Here is a 15,422-nt window from a genome sequence, read left to right on the forward strand (position 1 = left end):
TCCATGTAATGTGTCAGACATGATCTAAAATGAAAACCTGAGACTCAAAGCCTCACCAGCTAAGTGACAGAATGTGTATGTTTTCTTAACTAATCACACACTATAAGTGAGCACTCCAGAGACACTGAAGGGTTCGAGTAAAAAAAAAAAGGTGTTTTAATTGGACTACAAAGTCCACTTCACTAGCTAGAATATTAGCAAAAGCCAATGGATAAACTGTTAATCTGTGAACTGTGCACTTTTAAAAATTGGCTTTATACATGATCCTTGATGTAATCTCAGTTTTCAACTTGAGAACTTTGGGTCCTGTAACTTAAAAAGGAAAAATAAAAAATTCCTGTTCTTATTTAGGCAGTTTATGACAGTAAAATAACACGTTCTTTTTCCCAACACACATGCAAATATACTGAGAATCCACCCACTCATCAAAGCACTGTGATTATTGTGGCAAATTTTAGACTTTTATGAGATGAACTGGTCAATCTGGGCTGACAGTAATAGCATTTTAAGTACTTCTAAAACTAATTCAATAATTTTAAGTGTTTAAATACTTTATTTAAATTGCTGTCATTCTCATTTATTTATTTATTTATTTACTTAGGAAATCAAGTACCTGCTATATAACAGGTACTGCTAGGTGTCCAAAAGAGGATGGTTGAAATGTGTGGGAAGGTAGGATTATAAAAATGAAGTACAGTATAGTGAGAGTTATGTAAACAGCTAGAATTTAATGTGAGAAACACAGTATTGCACAAATAACAAATGCTATGGATACACAGCAATATGAAGGCAAATGTTTCATTTGAACCTGCCCATTTACTGTTTGCATGATGGAAGAGTTTATCCCATAGCCACAGTGGCCATTTAGTGGAGGATGGGGTAACAAAATGAATAGGCACAGATTGCTAGGCTGCACAGAGTACATTCCTATCTTTGACTGGGCAGATAATTAGTTCCAGTAGGAATGCAGGTCAGCTCTGTCCATCATTAGGGAATTCCCTGGAAGTTTGGGGACCAATAGAGCTCATGACTATGGACAATGTGATAGATCCCAGGAATCACACCTGTGAAGTTAAATGGTTATTTGAGGAGGTCCTTTTCTGCAGCCTACCACTTCCTACAGGTCACCACTCAGATAGAATATGTAATCTGATGGGCATATAAAATCAGGTACATATATGACTACACTCACAGAGCTAGGAAAATTGTTTAAGAGAGGTTCAGAGTACCACTGGTGCCAGAGGAGGGTGAAAAACTCCCAGTTAGTGAATCAGAAAATATCATACAGAAATAAGAGTATGCATATTTGAACAACAGTTTAAAGTCAATGAACAGAGAGACCAGAGAAGAAGAACACCTCAGTCAGAGAGAAAGCATGTCCAAAGGCCCAGAGAAAGAAAATGTTAGGTTTGTTAAGGAAGAGCAAGTAGCAAGAAGGAAGAGAGGCATAAACAAGGACCAGAAAACAGACATAGGAGGAGAGAAGAAGTGTAAGGCTGGGAATGGGAAAACATGGATAGTGGAAACAAAATAGAAATAAAAACCTCATAACGAACAGCCTGTGTTCATGAGTTCCCTATGCTCAAGCTTCTTAATCTATACGATAGAAGAATGCCTGTTTATCTTTCTCTCCCTAAGCAATTACGCATTTTCACTCTATGCCTAAGAGGTAAGTAGAAGTCCAGATATGTTATTATGAACCTGAATAGTAACAGCTAATGTTACACTGCTAGGCCCTACTGCACTTAAGTAGCCCAATTCTGTGATAGAAGTAGTAGTACTATGCTCATTTTGCAGATGAGAAAACTGAAGGTTAGTGATGCTAAGCTTTCCCAAAGTCACAAAGTCAATAAACAGAGAGGCCAGAATTCAAATGCCAAATGTGAAACTGAAGAAAAGTTTGTTCCTGTGCGCTACACATATGATCTTTGTAAGGGCTTCCAAAGTCATTTTATTCAAATGACCAATCTTTACCGTATTTGTTTAAAAGAAAAGTGAACCAACTAAAATTAAACTTCTTCTTTCTCAGCTCAGAGGAATGTTTTCATTCTTTTCCATCATATGTTTCTGACCATCTTCACAATCAGAGTCAGTCTAACATAATCCTGAAAAATTCCTGCCCCAAGTCCAAAGGTCCCCCAGGACCTTGGAGGATCAGATAACCCCTTTACCAAACACGATCACCAAAAGGAAGCACATTACTCTCTTCCCTCAAAACAAAATACCAACATTAGGGGAAAATCGACCTTAAATGAAAGCAAGAAATTGATCATAAAGAAGAACTTTCTTGAAAATATCACTACTTTGCAATGGTGTGGGTAAAATTGCAGTATTTCCAGAATCTCTCACCTGGCCTTAGTACATCTCCATATCCATAGGTGTTTCCAGGGAGTGGAGAGAAATAGTCTATCTCCATATCAATAGTGATGACGAGGGTCAGGAGGAGCAAGGGCCTATCTGGGCCAGAGAGGTTGGGTCGGGTCCCTTTTTGTAGCCTAGTTGCAAGAGACACCAGCAAGCAGATGTGGATGACTGCTTGTAAGCACTAAACAGGTTTCTCCCACTTTATTTCTCTCTTTGACTGATTTTGGCTTCAAAGGTTATTTGCCCAGTACTGGGAACATATTTTTTCCCCAGAGCTACAAATGGTTTTACTTTTCTCCTATACATGTAAGAAAGAAAAATATGCATGTATACATGGATGTTGGATTACCTTCAAATGACTCCAAAAAAGAGTCATAACATTCCAACAGATGTAGTATTTCTAGGTGAAACCCATATAATGATAATAATGATCTTTTCTTTTTTAATTTTATAAAGGCAGCCCACCTAGATGAATTCCTACATCTCAGATTTAATTTTAATTTAACTAAGTTAGCTAAAAAATAAAAAAAGAGGGGATAGGGCACTAAACAAAACACCTTCTCCAAATTCCCCAAAACTCACCCATATGCAGTACTTTAATTAAGGTTGAATACAAGAGTTTATGAGGAAAATTCTCACTATTTGAGAATCAGTAGAGAAAGAGAGAGAAGTAACACCAGTTGCCTCCCCTTTCTCTAAATTTTCCAACTTTAATCCCAAGGAAGAATATACCAAAGCTTTTACTCTTTCCTGGAATGACAGAATCTCTACAGAAAGCAATGATCCTGATAAATAAAATGCCATTAAGTCTGAAAGCAGTAGATTCATAAACAACATTTAAATTGTTTCCATGTGCCTTCTACTCACCCAGAATCAGTCATCATGATTGGTGTATTATAATGTACCCTGACTGAATTGGTCTCTCTTGCTTTTTCCCAAGGGAACTCAATTTGCTAGCATGAAGCCTTCCCCTGCCTCCCTTTATTTTTTATTCTTTTCATATTAACTACAATACAAAGGACCAAAGTGAAACCCAGACTCGGAGATTCTCATTTTTAACCAATGGCAGGCATTTGTTCCATTGAAAAGCTCATTTAGCATATTTTATTTTACTTTTCTATTCACTTTTCCATTAATTTTCAAGTCCAAGTTTTGGGACAATAAAGCTCTCAGTTATCTCAAGGAAACTATTTAAAGTGCAACAGGGAGTCTGGAGATAAAAAAAAATAAAATAAAGTGCAACCAAATTTAAATCTACAAAGTGTTTTATTTTTTTGATGCAACTTTTTACCTTTCGGATATTTGTATTTAACAATAATTAAAAGAAAAGTGAACTTTGGAACCGTGTGCATTCTTTAATGTACTTGATATAGGAGATGGAAAAGCATGAAGTGTTATTTAAATTCTAGTTCTAAAGCATATCTTTGCTAATTCCATAGGAAACTGGGAATTGGTGGTGTCAGCTATACCAACTAGGTCATAATCCTAGACACCATTGCACTAATAGATTTTTGCTTGTATTTTATAATTACCTTTAATAGCTGTATGTTGCCTATGGTAATGACCAAGTCTCTTTGTATTAAACAAAATACATATGTCATTAATGCCCAGAATATGAATAAATGAAGGTAACTCCCTACCGAGGAACAATTTGAAAACAGTAAGATCTCCATCCGTTTCAAAAGCATATTCCCACTGTTTCACAGAATGCCGTATTGGCTATGTTATTCAAACCAAGTTGAAACATAAATGTGCACAGGAGAAGTCACATTCTGGCACTTTCTCAAATTTCTCCACAGGGCATCACTAACAGAGGAAAGTGAAGCGTAGATTCATAGACTGCTCCCAAGGCAACCCACCTCCAACTTGAAATTTCCTTGAAGTCTCAAGATAGAGCTTTAAAATGAGTGCAAATTGTATCTCCTGCTGCCTAAATGTATCTGTCTGATTTAATATGAAAATTAAAGTGCTTCTCTGGATTAAAACTGACATCTGACAACAGTGTAGCTTGGCACTTCTGGTGTTCCTCTGAGATCTGCTGGGGTTTGCTTACCTTTAAATCATTACGATCAATTAGCATGATGCTGGGAATTAGGACATTAGCTGCTTTCAGTTGCTTTCTCTTTTTTAAATGGAAAGAGAGGGTGGAGCCAGAGACTTAGGAAGGGGAAGAGGCCAGCAGTGAGTGATGAAGTCCTGCACCAACGCAATTGTGTCTAGTAAGAAAAAGATGCCACAGGAAGTGGCTAAAAGAACAGCTTAAGGGGAAACCAAGTCAAACGTCACAATTTGCCTGGGGCCAAAGGGTGATGCTTAATAGAAAATGTAGTGACTGGACTTGGTAATTTAGGAAAAAGGAAATGCTCCTGAAAAGTGGAAGGAGCAAGCAACTAAATCAGTTCTATCAATAAAGGAAAGGTAACTTCTTGTTTCATTTGCATATTTTAAAAGCATAAAAATGAAGAATTTTAGTTTCTTATGTATTAAAAATAAAGTTATATAGTAAATCTCATTTTTATAAGACATTTTCAATTACATGAGGCTTAGTAGAGTGTAAGCTTTAATTGTTTTGATGACATTTTAAATTACTAACAAAAGAAAAAATAATGAAGTGTTAATAACATATAAAGATGCAATATGCCATTATCCTTTAGGGTTTAAATATTATTCAAGTGGAACTATTAGTTTTAATTAAAGTACAATGAAAACATAAGATTTGGATTAAAGCCATATTATAGTGCTGTTTTCAGGGGACTAAAAATTTGAATGTAAATGTGATCCTGAAGTCAGTTGTCTTTTGGTCAAGAATATACACCGTCATATCTCTGAAATTTACACCTTTAAATCATTAAATTATATCTTATCAAAAGATATGCTTAGTGATTATATTAACAATTTGCAGTACAGATTTTTAACCACACATACAGGACAGCTAAAAATACAAACACATAGTCAATTAGAGCAATCAAACATAATCTTGTGTCTTAGCCTCAACATAATGGATATCATTAGTTGATTGTTTTTCTAAGCTCTTTATTGTATAAGTGTTCACATATATACAAAAGATAAATTCTCATGTACCCATCATTCAACTGCAGCAATTTTTCACCAATCTTGTTTCTTCCAAAAGTGTGTGTGTGTGTGTGTGTGTGTGTGTGTGTGTGCATGTCTGGAATAATTCACAGCAAATCCCATATTATTTTACTCATAAATATTCATAAATATTTTAATATGTATATCTGATTTTACATAATCTCCATTGCCATTAAAATGCAACCCTTTAAAGTCATATTTGATTATGTTCACTAGTAAGTTATTTAATCAGCTGTATTTTACTGAATAGAGTATGTATAATTTCATATTTCAATACTACTATGTAAGTGTAAATATGTAGTCTGGATGTACACATATCATCCAGGTATACTATTTTCACTGAATTGACTGGTAAATTCAGTTAAAACTATACTAAAGGGCTTTTCTGTTCTGCTTTTTTTGGGGGGGCCTACATTTGCCAGTCAAATCTGTGAAACCATCTGTGATTCTAAGCCCCATCTTAAAAATAAGCATCTGATAGTGTATATGCTGGACCAAATCAACCACATCTTAGTCAAGTTATATACATGCCAGGTTGTGTAATCAATAGTTGATGCTTAATCAAGCAGTTCCATTATGCCAAGATCACTCTGAAATGGGTAAAATAGAAAGGCAGTGAGGGTGTGGAAAGAGAGCTTTGGAATCCACACAAACCTAGGTTCCAATCTCTACTGTGTAAAGCAAGCAACTTATTTTAGCTTCAAGATACTTAATTAATGCCAGTTGAAGTCTGAGTCTCAAAACCTCACCTGTAGTATGGGGATAAAAATGCCATTTTAGCTATTGTGAAACTTATATGAACTTAGAGTATGTAAAGCATCTGCCACATGACAAATAATTAATAAAATCCCTTCCTAACAAGCTTCCTAATCAATACTCAACAAGTAGGTAAAAGCCAACTAAAAATTATGCTCAGCTCATATGTCATTTAAACATCTTATATATTTCAAATACTAACTATTCCGTAACACCAGCAACAACAGATGGTAATCATTAAAAAAATACTTATAACTTTATTTTTTCATTAGATGTATGAATTTACTTGTTTCATTGATACTTGGTAATACAGTAAAGAAAAATAATTAGCAGTCTCTACTTGACTTGGAATAAGTTGTTATGAAATAAAGTCTCTTGATGCTATTTTTCTCAGGTAGTCCTCAATGGATGTGTACACTGGGGATCAAGAGCTTTATGAGGTGGTTATTAATGAATCTTTAAATTTACAGATGAAGAAACCAAGCCTCTACGGCGCAATTAGGGTCAGCAAAGAAACTTAGAGACTGTTGCCCAAAACCAAATGCATTCCATTAACTTATCTGTCCTCTAATGATTTGCAGACCCTATGAAAAGCATCCTGTTCCCCCAGAAAAGAAGGAGACATTAACATGCATTTGGATATCCTACCATTTTACTGTATTATATTGAAAAGTCAAAACTCAATTGTCATGGAGCTATGCTATGATGACCTTGTGAAATGCCCTACGTATAAATACACAAAAACCCACCTGTTCTAATAATCCCGCTGTGCCTTTGTGGCTCCCTGAAACCCTGCTTGTTGATGAAGATGCTTTTTAATGCAGCAAGGTTGAGGGTTATTGATCTATAAAAGTCTTTATGATTCAGCTGCTGTGGAACTGTCTACAATGCCTGGGCCTCAGGAGTGTGATTTTCCAGTGACGCCAAGTTGATTTTTGGAAATTTACATGCTGTTATCTGTTTGACAATAAATTGCTGTGTAAATCCTTTATGTGATACACATGCAGGACTCTCTATAATAACAAGCTGTATATCTTAATAGCCAATTTGTCTTTTCTCTTTCTCCCCCTTTTTTTTTTCATTGCTCCTGAAAACTGGCCTTAATCTGCTGCAGAGGTCACTTACAAGTAGAATAAAGCAAGGAAGTTATTTTAGCTGTAGATTTCATTCCCCAGAGTACTCACTGCATTGTGCTGCTTACCTGACAAACTGACCATTTCTAGTTTTTAAGGATATCTTTCCAAAGGAGAAAACATATTGAAGGGCCAAAGCTCCAAAACCAGAATACCTGATTTGACCCTAGTTCAATGACTGACTGGTTCTGTGATCTCAGAGAAGTTGCATAGTCTGAGCTTTAGTTCCTCAGATGTGAACTAAGGAAATAGGTACAACTGTTCCCACCCCATAGAATTATTGTGAGAATCAAATGAGTTAAGAACACTGAAAGTTCTTGAGTACCTGGTACATACTAAGTTCTCAGTAAACATGAATTATTGCTATCATTTCTATATATAAGAGATCTGTCATGTTATAAGTAATATTTGAATGCTTACTTTGTGCCAAGCATAGTGCCAGGTATTTTCAAACTCTTTTAATCAATTCAATGTTCATAGTAGTATTTAAGTACATGCTTTTCTCTCTATTGTACTCATAAACTAAAACTCAGAGAGGTCATTTAAACTGCTGAAATTCACAAAGCCAGCAAGCAGCTGAGCTGACAACTGACTTGCTCAGCAAGCAAGAAGTACAGTTCATGGAGCAGGGCCCCTGCACTATCACTCTTTTTTCAGTGCAGCTTCAATATGGCTAATAATTCTAATGATGGGAATATTTTAATAAATGTATAGGGGCCAGAAGAAGTTAGCTTTTACAAAATCATAATACTATTGATACATAGCATATAACCATTTAAAAAAATAAAAGAAACTCATCAATTAACCTTCTGTTTTATATACAAGTGGACTGACTTTTCCTCCATTAATGTAAAAGGCACATTACAAAGGAGACATTACAAAGTATGTACTGCAAATTGAGGACAATAATAGAACTGAATTCATAAGGCAGTTAGGATGATTAAATCATGTGTGTTAAGTACTTAAAAGAGTGCCAGCACATAGTAAGCACTTGTATAATTTATTATTATTTTTAATAATGATGACAAGGATGGGTTTTTGCAACCTTAGCACTGCCATTGCTTGGCATTTTTTACTAATGATAAAAATCACCAATTCTATCCAACACTGTGTTTATAAAATAGGTAGCTCATATTCAGTGTTGTTCACAATAGGTGTGCCTCAATTCAAGAAAATTTATACTAAATTTTAATAGTTCAATTATTTTAATCAGATAAAGATTATCATATTATGAAACATTATACATAGGTTTTGTTTACTTGGTTATTTTTTTTAAGCCATTGTTTCCACAATTGGATACAACTCCTTCTGTAGAATGACAGCTGGACAGAAAGGCCAGTGTGCATAATGGGGGAGATGGGGAGAGAGCGTGCAAATACAGGCACACACATTTTATAAAGAGCTATAGGTCCTTGCAAGTGGATAAAGCATCACACAAATTACAACATGAATACATAGAAATGTGTTTACCAAACTTTGATTTACATCAGCTTTTCAAGAACATAGCAATTGGATCAAGCAGCATGGCACCTGCCATAGAATCAATATAATGTGGTGGGTGAAGGGCTGTTGTGCTGATTCTAGCTACAGGAAATGAACAAAACTATTAGTCCCTTGTAGAGCTCCTGATCTCTTCTCAGAGAACATAAAGGGAGTCTTAAAAGAAAGAGTGGTTCAGGCAGACAGTGGTGAATAATCACTTCTCTTACTGTATAATGTTAACGTTAATTGCAAAATCTTTTTACTCTTCAGCCATAATGCAGAACAGGGGTTGGAAAACTTTTCTATAAAAAAACCAGATGGGGGGCGGAGCCAAGATGGCAGCATGAGTAGTTCAGTGGAAATCTCCTCCCAAAAACATAGATATTTATGAAAATACAATAAATACAACTATTCCTAAAAGACACACCAGTGGATACAGTACAACAACCAGGCTACATCTACATCTGCAAGAACTCAACATCACACAAAGGGGGTAAGATACAAGCCATGGCCTGGCAGGACCCAAATGCCCCCCGACCCCAGAACCTGGTGGGAAGAAAGGAGTCAGAAAGGGGAGGGAGTGAAAGCCCAGGACTGCTAAACAAACAGCTCTAGGAATCCACACCCAGAGCGCAGACACATGGTGCACAGGGTGCTGGATATTAGAGAAACGGAAAAGCAAAACCTGAGGGCAGGTTCCTGCAACTGGCACCCCTGAGACAAAAGAAAAGTGAGTGCTTTTTGCAAGTCTTAAAGAGACAGGGACCCCATAGCTGGACAAAGTCGTCCCGACACACTTAGCCAGCGGCTGGGAATCCTGGGGAACTTTAGGCGCCCTAACCCCCTGGGCAACAGTGCAGCTCTGAAGCCCCTCACAGCACTAAGCAGCCTGCCAGTCATTCCCCCCACTGGCATGGACCCCGAGACACCGGCCCAGTAATGGGAGAGTGGCAGTGCACGCCAGGGGCGGCGGAGCCACAGGGAACCAGGAGTGGCCTGTGTGAGCATGCCACAGTGGCAACAGGAGCTGCAGAAGGGAAAGGCATCCAGCAAGCAGGAAAGGACTTTCTTCTCCCACTCCCGGGAGCGGCCCGAGTATACTGGCAGTGGCAGCTATGGAGGGGCACAGGAGTGGCCCACGGGAGCTGACGGCGGTGGCAGAGGAGGAGCCCAGGAGCAGCCACAACCCCAGCAGCCGCCCGGAATCCCAGCCAGATGCACAGTTGCCCAGGCCAGACCCAAAGGCCGCTGCTGGCACAGAGCTACCCGGCAGGGGCGCCACTATCATGGAGGAGCACAACCGGCATGCCTGCCACTCCCTGCAGGGCTCCACGCTGCTCTGATGGAGACCCTGCCCACAGCAGCTTAGGGAATTAACCCGGTGCTGCTCCATGAGTGCAGGTAAAAGACACAGGCAGCACAGAAGGGCAAGGCATGCAGCAAGCAGGATAAGACTTTCTTCTCCCAGCTGACACACCTCCAACCTGCCAAAAGCCACTGCTATCACCATGAAAAGGCAGAAAAATTTAGTCCAGTCCAAAATAGTCCAGACAACCCCTCAGAGAGGATCTGCAGAGACAGACCTAACCAGTCTCCCTGGAAAAGAATTCAAAATAAAAATCATAAACATGCTGATGGATCTGTAGAGAAATATGCAAGAGCTAAAGTAGCAAGTACAGAGGGAGACTACAGAAATAAAACAATCTCTGGAAGGACTTAAAAGCAGAATGGACGGGATGCAAGAGGCCATTAATGGAATAGAAACCAGAGAACAGGAATACACAGAAGCTGATGCAGAGAGAGATAAAAGGATCTCCAGAAATAAAGCAATATTAAGAGAACTCTGTGACCAATCCAAAAGGAACAATATCCGCATTATAGGGATACCAGAAGAAGAAGAGAGAGAAAAGGGGATAGAAAGTGTCTCTGAAGAAATAATTGCTGAAAACTTCCCCAAAATGGGGGAGGAAATAGTTGCTCAGACCACGGAAGCACACAGAAATCCCAACAGAAGGGACCCAAAGAGGACAATACCAAGACACATAATAATTACAATGTCAAAGATCAAGGACAAGGACAGAGTATTAAAGGCAGCCAGAGAGAGAAAAAAGGTCACCTACAAAGGAAAACCCATCAGGCTATCATCAGACTTCTCAACAGAAACCTTACAGCCAGAAGAGAATGCCATGACATATTTAATGCAATGAAACAGAAGGGCCTTGAACCAAGGATACTGTATCCAGCACAATTATCATTTAAATATGAAGGAGGGATTAAACAATTCCCAGAGAAGCAAAAGTTGAGGGAATTTCCCTCCCACAAACCACCTCTACAGGGTATTTTAGAGGGACTGCTCTAGACGGGAGCACTCCTAAAAAGAGCACAGAACAAAACACCCAACATATGAAGAATGGAGGAGGAGGAATAAGAAGGGAGAGAAATAAAGAACCATCAGACAGTGTTTATAATAGCTCAATAAGTGAGTTAACTTAGATAGTAAGGTAGTTAAGAAGCTAACCTTGAACCTTTGGTAACCACAGACTTAAAGCCTGTGATGGCAATAAGTACATATCTTTCAATAATCACCCTAAATGTTAATGGACTGAATGCACCAATCAAAAGACACAGAGTAATAGAATGGATAAAAAAGCAAGACCCACCTGTATGCTGCTTACAAGAGACTCACCTCAAACCCAAAGACATGCACAGACTTAAAGTCAAAGAATGGAAAAAGATATTTCAGGCAAACAACAAAGAGAAGAAAGCAGGTGTTGCAATTCTGGTATCAGACAAAACAGACTTCAAAATAAAGAAAGTAACAAAAGACAAAGAAGGACATTACATAATGATAAAGGGCTCAATCCAACAAGAGGATATATCCATTATAAATATATATGCATCCAATACAGAAGCACCAACATACCTGAAACAAATATGAACAGAACTAAAGGAGGAAATAGAATGAAATGCATTCATTCTAAGAGACTTCAACACACCGCTCACTCCAAAGGACAGATCCACCAGACAGAAAATAAGTAAGGACACAGAGGCACTGAACAACACACTAGAAGAGATGGACCTAATAGACATCTACAGAACTCTACATCCAAAACCAACAGGATACACATTCTTCTCAAGTGCACATGGAACATTCTCCAGAATAGACCACATACTAGGCCACAAAAAGAGCCTCAGTAAATTCAAAAAGACTGAAATCCTACCAACCAACTTTTCAGACCACAAAGGTATAAAACTAGAAATAAATTGTACAAAGAACACAAAAAGGCTCATGAACACATGGAGGCTTAACAACATGCTCCTAAATAATCAATGGATCAACGAACAAATTAAAATAGAGTTCAAGGAATATATGGAAACAAATGACAACAACAACACAAAGCCCCAACTTCTGTGGGACGCAGCAAAAGCAGCCTTAAGAGGAAAGTATATAGCAATCCAGGCATACTTAAAGAAGGAAGAACAATCCCAAATGAATACTCTAACATCACAATTATCGAAACTGGAAAAAGAAGAACAAAGGAGGCCTAAAGTCAGCAGAAAGAGGGACATAATAAAGATTGGAGAAGAAATAAAATTGAGAAGAATAAAACAATAGAAAAAATCAATGAAACCAAGAGCTGGTTCTTTGAGAAAATAAACAAAATAGATAAGCCTCTAGCCAGACTTATTAAGAGAAAAAGAGAGTCAACACAAATCAACAGAATCAGAAAAGAGCAAGGAAAAATCATGACGGACCCCACAGAAATACAAAGAATTATTAGAGAATACTATGAAAACCTATATGCTAACAAGCTGGAAAACCTAGGAGAAATGGACAACTTCCTAGAAAAATACAACCTTCCAAGACTGACCCAGAAAGAAACAGAATATCTAAACAGACCAATTACCAATAATGAAATTGAATCAGTAATCAAAAAACTACCCAAGAACAAAACCCCCAGGCCAGATGGATTTACCTCGGAATTTTATCAGACATACAGAGAAGATATAATACCCATTCTCCTTAAAGTTTTCCAAAAAATAGAAGAGGAGGGAATACTCCCAAACTCATCTATGAAGCCAACATCACTCTAATACCAAAACCAGGCAAAGATTCCACCAAAAAAGAAAACTACAGACTAATATCCCTGATGAACATAGATGCAAATATACTCAACAAAATATTAGCAAACCGAATTCAAAAATGCATCAAAAGGATCATACACCATGACCAAGTGGGATTCATCCCAGGGATGCAAGGATGGTACAACATCCGAAAATCCATCAACATCATCCACCACACCAACAAAAATAAGGACAAAAACCACATTATCATCTCCATAGATGCGGAAAAAGCATTTGACAAAATTCAACATCCATTCATGATAAAAACTCTCAACAAAATGGGTATAGAGGGCAAGTACCTCAGCATAATAAAGGCCATATATGATAAACCCACAGCTAAATCATACTGAACAGTGACAGGCTGAAAGCTTTTCCTCTGAGATCGGAACAAGACAGGGATACCCACTCTCCCCACTGTTATACAACATAGTACTAGAGGTCCTAGCCACAGCAATTAGACAAAACAAAGAAATACAAGGAATCCAGATTGGTGAAGAAGAAGTCAAACTGTCACTATTTGCAGATGACATGATATTGCACATAAAAAACCCTAAAGACTCCACTCCAAAACTACTAGAACTAATATCTGAATTCAGCAAAGTTGCAGGATACAAAATTAACACACAGAAATCTGTGACTTTCCTATACATTAACAATGAATTAATAGAAAGAGAAATCAGGAAAACAATTCCATTCACAATAGCATCAAAAAGAATAAAATACCTAGGAATAAACCTAACCAAGGAAGTGAAAGACCTATACCCTGAAAACTAAAAGACACCTTAAGAGAAATTAAAGAGGACACTAACAAATGGAAACTCATCCCGTGCTCTTGGCTAGGAAGATTTAATATCGACAAAATGGCCAGCCTGCCCAAAGCAATATACAGATTTGATGCAATCCCTATCAAATTGCCAACAACATTCTTCAATGAACTAGAACAAATAGTTCAAAAATTCATATGGAAACACCAAAGACCCCGAATAGCCATAGCAATCCTGAAAAGGAAGAATAAAGTGTGGGGGGGAATCTCACTCCCCAACTTTAAGCTCTACTGAAAAGCCATAGTAATCAAGACAATTCGGTATTCGCACAAGAACAGAGCCACAGACCAGTGGAACAGAATAGAGACTCCAAACATTAACCCAAATATATATGGTCAATTAATATATGATAAAGGAGCCATGGACATACAATGGGGAAATGACAGTCTCTTCAACAGATGATGCTGGCAAAAGTGGACAGCTACATCTAAGAGAATGAAACTGGATCACTGTCAAGCCCCATACACAGAAGTAAATTCAAAATGGATCAAAGACCTGAATGTAAGTCATGAAACCATAAAACTCTTAGAAAAAAACATAGGCAAAAACCTCTTAGACCTAAACATGAGTGACTTCTTCATGGACTTATCTCCCTGGGCAAGGGAAACAAAAGCAAAAATGAACGTGTGGGACTGTATCAAGCTGAAAAGCTTCTTTACAGCAAAGGCACCATCAATAGAACAAAAAGGTATCCTACACTATGGGAGAATATATTCATAAATGACAGATCTGATAAAGGTTTGACATCCAAAATATATAAAGAGCTCACACACCTCAACAAACAAAAAGCAAATAATCCAGTTAAAAAATGGGCAGAGGAGCTGAATAAACAGTTCTCTAAAGAAGAAATTTGGATGGCCAACAGACACATGAAAAGTTGCTCTACATCACTTGTCATCAGAGAAATGCAAAACCCAAAGATAAGCATAGACTAAAAGTCAAGGGATGGAAAAACATATTTCAGGCAAACAACAGTGAGAAGAAAGCAGGGGTTGCAGTACTAATATCAGACAAAATAGACTTCAAAACAAAGAAAGTAACAAGAGATAAAGAAGGCCACTACATAATGATAAAGGGCTTAGTCCAACAAGAGGATATAACCATTCTAAATATATATGCACCCAATACAGGAGCACCAGCATATGTGAAGCAAATACTAACAGAACTAAAGAGGGAAATAGACTGCAATGCATTCATTGTAGGAGACTTCAACACACCACTCACCCCAAAGGATAGATCCACCGGGCAGAAAATAAGTAAAGACACACAGGCACTGAACAACACACTAGAACAGATGGACCTAATAGACATCTATAGAACTTTACATCCAAAAGCAACAGGATATACATTCTTCTCAAGTGCACATGGAACATTCTCCAGAATAGACCACATACTAGCACACAAAAAGAGCCTCAGTAAATTCCACAATATTGAAATTCTACCAACCAATTTTTCAGACCACAAAGGTATGAAAGTAGAAATAAATTCTACAAAGAAAACAAAAAGGCTCACAAACACATGGAGGCTTAACAACATGCTACTAAATAATCAATGGATCAATGAACAAATCAAAATAGAGATCAAGGAATATATAGAAACAAATGACAACAACAACACTAAGCCCCAACTTCTGTGGGATGCAGCG

Source organism: Manis javanica, chromosome 10, assembly GCF_040802235.1.
Source record: "Manis javanica isolate MJ-LG chromosome 10, MJ_LKY, whole genome shotgun sequence".
Lineage (NCBI taxonomy): Eukaryota > Metazoa > Chordata > Mammalia > Pholidota > Manidae > Manis > Manis javanica.